Source organism: Panicum virgatum, chromosome 2N, assembly GCF_016808335.1.
Source record: "Panicum virgatum strain AP13 chromosome 2N, P.virgatum_v5, whole genome shotgun sequence".
Taxonomy (NCBI): Eukaryota; Viridiplantae; Streptophyta; class Magnoliopsida; order Poales; family Poaceae; genus Panicum; species Panicum virgatum.
In genome coordinates, this window is record NC_053146.1 from 29,192,221 (window position 1) to 29,198,241 (window position 6,021).

Consider the following 6,021-nt stretch of genomic DNA (forward strand, 5'->3'; position numbering starts at 1 on the left):
GATGCGAGGCGGCGAGAAAATGGGCCAGGCTGGCCGGCCTGGGCCCATTGAGCCGGCCGGCCCAGGCCCTTTTCTGTTAGTCTCGACCTCCCCTTCGACCTAGGGTTTCCTGAGGCTATTTAAAGACCCCTCCCCCAGGCTCACGTAGAAGATCATTCGGGAGACGACGCCAAGGAGCAGAGAAGATAGAGGGACACCTCTCGGAGAGCCGAGGGTCATGCTAGTTATCTAGGGGCTTCCCTAGCCGACGTGGGAACCTTGCAAGGAAGACCATGTCGGAGTTCTAGAGCTAGGATCATCAAGATCAAGGTAGGGCTCCGGTTGGGATCTTGTGATGTACAATCATTCCTGGTGAAGTTACTTGTGATTCCGAATTTTTAGCGACCATGTTCTCTCTTTCAATTTCGTTCTTTTCTTTGGGTTTGCTTCATCCTAGATCTATTATCCAGATAGATCGCTTAGCATGATCTTGTAGTCATGGTGGCTAGAGGTTCATGGCAGAACTACCAAAGGGGGTTCGACTTGCTTTAGTGTGCTTTCGTCCAAAGGGGGGCGTCGTGACAGGGCGTTGCTTTAGTAGATGGGGTATCGAAGGATCGGATTGGAGATTTTGGGTTTAAAGATGCTTTTCATTGAGATTCACATCTGTCTTGCTTCACTACATCTAGCTTGAACTACAACATATGCATGATCTAGGTGATCTAGATTGGGTATCTCTAACTTTCTCTTGCTACCTTCGGTGTTTGCTGTTTTTAGTAGATTAGATTCGTTTTACACCATCTCAACACAAAGGATTCTCTATGTTAGTAGATCGTTTCTTTTATCTTTGGTTCCGTAGATTGATAAACCTTGGGAGAATACTCTAATGGAAAAGTTACATGATCCCGTGCACTTGCGGTATATATATTGGGGCGCTAAGGAGCGTCAATAGGCACCTTCATCTTGGGCAACCCGACGGGGTTAGCACCTAACAGACTTGCCCTAAAAGTTACTCCAGTCCTTTGTTAAAGGACACCTTACTCACCTTGCTCGAGTATGTTTTGGATACCCTTTCGGCACCTTCATCTTGGGCAACCCGACGGGGTTAGCACCTAACAGACTTGCCCTAAGAGTTACTCCAGTCCTTGGTTAAAGGACACCTTACTCGTCTTGCTCGAGTAAGTTTTGGATACTCTTTCGGTACCTTCATCTTGGGCAACCCGACGGGGTTAGTACCTAACAGACTTGCCCTAAGAGTTACTCCAGTCCTTGCTTAAAAGGACACCTTACTCGCCTTGCTCGAGTAAGTTTTGGATACTCTTCCGGCACCTTCATCTTGGGCAACTCGACGGGGTTAGTACCTAACAGACTTGCCCTAAGAGTTACTCCAGTCCTTGGTTAAAAGGACACCTTACTCGCCCCGCTCGAGTAAGTTTTGGATATCTTTCTGACATTTATGTCTTGGGCAACCCGACGGGGTTCGTACCTAACAGTTCTATCTGAAGGATTACTCTAGTCCTTGGTTAAAGGACACCTTACCCGCCTTGCTCGAGTAAGTTTTGGATATCCCTTCGACATTTACGTCTTGGGCAACCCGACGGGGTTCATACCTAACAGTTCTGTCTTATGGATTACTCCAGTCCTTGGTTAAAGGACACCCTACTCGCTGGCTCGAGTAGGTCTTAGATACTCTTTCGGCACCTTCATCTTGTACAATCCGACGGGGTTAGTACCTAACAGACTTGCCTTAGAGTTACTCCAGTCCTCAGGTAGGACACCTTACTCGCTCTGCTCGAGTAAGTTTGGGATGTTTTTAGAATATTCATGTCTTGGTTAACTCGACAGAGTTCAATCCTAATAATCCTATTCTAGAAATCAATCCAGTCCATTAATAGGACATGCTACTCGATACGATCGAGTAGTTTGGGCCATTTTCGTAAACAGCTGCATACTATCTGGGTAACCAAACAAGGTCTGTCCTAAATGGTCAACTACGAAAACCCATCAAGGAGTACAAATAAGTTCTTGATACTCTAAAATAAGTTGACACAAGTTTCCCGCTTACTTAGTTTACTATGGGAATCTCCGTTACAGAATCTTTTTGCCTCGAGTACTTGATGGGTACTACTCGCTTGCTTGAGATACAAAAAGAACTCATGTTCTCCCTTAGTAATCTAAGTATTTGTCGAGAGCTTCCTATCTTCTTATCTATCGAGAAACTTCTTAAAACTCCTAAATACTCAATAAGAGTTCTTCCCCCATTTGAACAACAAAGTTCATATTAGTTGCGTGCTAATTGAAAATTTTTCCTCCAAAAAGGAAATTCGTACTAAGCTACGGCTTCTCACACCTTTAAGTGCTATTCCCACTTGGTTAATCCCGCAGGATTCAATCCTAACCGGTCAACACTATGGTTATGATTCAGAAACATACAAACTCGATTTGATTCGAGAATGTGTTGCCTCTTAAGGCACCCACGGATACAATGCATCGTATCTACTATTATGACTGAGTGGGCCCAATGCTACCTACACTCAGGACCCATGAGTACAATCACTCGACACAACAAGGGATTCTACAATCCTACCACTAAGTACTTAACATTACACAAATATCCAACATTTGTTCAAAGTACTTCTGGCCCACACGCCAACTCAATTACAAGAAAAGCTTAAGGAGACTCTGCCCTGCTTAAGGCTTCTACAATCTGATCAGCCACCCCAGAAGTTTCTACCAAATACTGACGGAACTGATCATCAGTACAATCAGCCTTGGCTCCTCGTCCAAGAGCATCCAGACGAGTGGTTGGCCAATAAGATTTTACCAACCCATGTACATGACCCACGTACTGGCGAGTGATGGTCGAAACAAACCTCTCAAAAGCCCCGGGAACATTGCGAAGCCTTCCTGCCAGTGTGAGCATTTCATTTCCATCTCTAACTGAGATATCTGTAACACCCTAGTTTAAATTTCAACATTTATTAATAAATTTAATTGGTTTTATTTAAATTTCTAAGGTTTAATGTGTTTAGCCTTGCATTTAATTTATTTTTGTCTCACAAAGTAATTAAAATTTATCATAGGTTTAAATTTTTGTGTTGCATTCATGCTGGTGCATAACTTTAATTGTTTGAGTGTGGTTGAATTCAAATTTGTATTTGAATTCAAACCTTGTTTGAATTAGGAGAAGAAAAGTTTAGAAATAGAAAAGGCAAAACCCAAAACCCAGCTAAACCCCTGACCCCGGCCCAAACCTCAACCCGGCCCATCCTTTCCCGCGGCCCAACCCTCTCTCTCACGCGCGGCCCAGCCGGCAGTGCCACTCCCCCCGCCCGGCCCAACTCGCCGCTCCACCCCGGCCTGCTTCACGCCGCAGCCCAGCACAGCACTCGGGCCGCTCCGCACGACGCCCCGCTCTCCTCAGCCCGCACGCGCTCGCCCACCCGCTGCCACGCCGGGCCCGCGCGTCAGCGCCCTTCTCTCCCCTTCCGTCCCGGCTCCGTGCAACGCCCCCCCCCCCCGAGATCACCGGCGAGGTCGCCGGGATCCCTATCCCGCCGTAATCCCCGCCCGGCCCCTTTAAACCCACCCGGCGGACCCCCCTGGAACCCTAAACCTCGCCACCACATCCAGCCGCAACCCTAGCCGCCGCCTTCCCTCGCTCCGCAGCGCAGAGCACCTGCGCCGCCGTGACCAAGCCACTCCGCAGCACTGGAGCTCCGGCCAAGCCGCCCAGGAGCTTCGCCTCGACGTCCAGAACCACTCCGGGCCACCTGATCGAAGGTTAGGCCCGAGCAGCGGCCGGTTTTCCACCGAGGCCCTCACCGGTAAGATGCGCCGCCCGCTAGTTTTCCTCGCCGCCGGTGACAATCAAGCCGCCCTGACCCACCTTCCAACCTCGCAGGCACACCCCGCATCGATCTGCGCCGCCCAGCATCCCGGGGAGCCCCTGCGTCGATCTATCCTCGCGAGCAGCTCCGCCTATCACTGCCAGACCTCGTCGCCGACGCCCTGCACACCATCTCCGGCCCGATTCGAATCCTGGGTAAGCGCCCCAAGCCCCCCCTGATCCCGTGCGCTGGATCCCGTAGACCCGGGCGCGCTCTAGGCGCCCAGGCACCGCGCTCCGGCGAGCTCCGTGGCCGCCGAGCCGCCTTCGCCGTCGAGCGCCCCGCCCCGAGTCCTAATCCACCGTGCTTTAGCCTCAGGTGGTTTACGCGTATCACACCGACCGCCCCAGAGCCAAACCCCGGCCGGATTAACCCCCGGAACGCCGAATACGGCGAACTCCGGCGAGCTCGGCCCGCGCCACCGCAAAACAGAGCCGCCGGCGTTGAGCGCCGCCGCCCCCACGCGCCCGAACCGCCCTGGCCGCCCGATATCGGATGGACGGCCACGATTACATCCCGCGCCGATCTATTGCTAGCCCTCAGATCTAGATCCAACGGCCGAAAACCGCGCATACCCCTTCGGCCTGGTCGTTTTGTTAAAGAGACCCTCAGTTTATTAGATATCAACCCGCAGTCCGATCCTTTTCAAAAATAATTACGCAGAGGTCCTGTTTTTAGCGCTTTAGCCCCAGAGTTTTCTCAGAATTGAACCCGCTGTCCAGGCTTAGTCTTTTTGCGGGTTAGACCCCGAAGCTTTAGTTTAATTACGTTTTAGTGCTCGGTTTTTGCAGAAAGGTCCCTGGAACCCTGTTTTTATTACAAATAAACCCCTGAACCTTGTTTTTAGCCTAGAAAATGCGTTTTAGCTCCGTTTTAAGCGTTCTTTATGTCCACGTGATCGTTGTAACGCGTAGAATAGCTTTAGACCAGTTTAGTGTGCTGTTTTTATGTATTGATGTACTATTTCTTAGTCTTATTAGTGTTTGCTTGTATGCTTATTATTGTGCCTTGTTTTGGCCATGTGTTCGTGAGTAGACGTTGATCCATCTGAGGAGCCCCAGTACCAGTACCAGGAGCAGCCTTCTTCCGAGCACTTTGAGCAGCAGCATGAGCAGTACGAGGAAGGCAAGTGTAACATGAACAACCCATCACTTTTAAATACAATTTCATACTACATTTTAATACTGTATGCCTATAAGGACTTTCCTAGCCACTTTATATCCTTTATGTATCCTTTGGGTTGCATTTTGGTTAGTTGTGCTAGGTTGCAGCGCTATAGCACTCTCTGGTCCTTTTTAATTAATTTGATTAATGGTTTACTTGAACTTAATTCTGAAAGTGGCCCTCTGTGCTTCGTGCTTGGGTGGCTCATGTCTCGTTAAAATATGGTTTTGTAGAAACATGGTTTAGGGGGCCAGCACGGTGCTTAGTGCTTTGTTGGCCACTCTCCATAAGGACCGGTTCATAGAGCGACAACTTGGGACAACAGCGCTACCACAAGGCTAGAATGGGATAGACTTGGCGTAATAATTAGATCTTTTTGGTTTGGAGTAACTTACCTGCGGGGGAGGGGCGGTAAGCTTCTATGGCCCTCGTGCTGAGTGGCCTCGTCTGTGCTTCGTGTCTTGACGCCCACTAGACCTGCTCCATAGTCGCCGATCCACCCTCGCGGTTACTCCCTACCAACGAGATTCTTTGTAAAGGCCTCGTAGTGAGTCGCTAGTCATCTCACCTAAGGAAGTGTGATGAACCCCTAGCGTAGCTCACGACTTGGGGGTAAAGATGTGCAACCTCTGCAGAGTGTAAAACTGGTATACTAGCCGTGCTCACGGTTATGAGCGGCCCAGATCCTCCTTTTGATTAGTGGGGTTGTCTCCTTCCAACGAGGGAGGTGCCTCTCGGGGTTACCTTGTTGGTTTTGGTCTGGTTCCCAGTAGTATCATGATTAAATTTGACTAATTACTATGTAACTGGGTTAATGGTAATTCATCAACTCGTAGTAAATAGCTTTAATAAAATCTTGCCAACACTTAAAAGCTAATGCAGTTGAGTCAGCCAACCTTAGAGCCTCATAGTTTGTGTTATACTTGTTGAGTACAAGTTGTGTACTCACTCTTGCCTCTTCTCTACTTTTTCCTCTTGGCTACGCTAC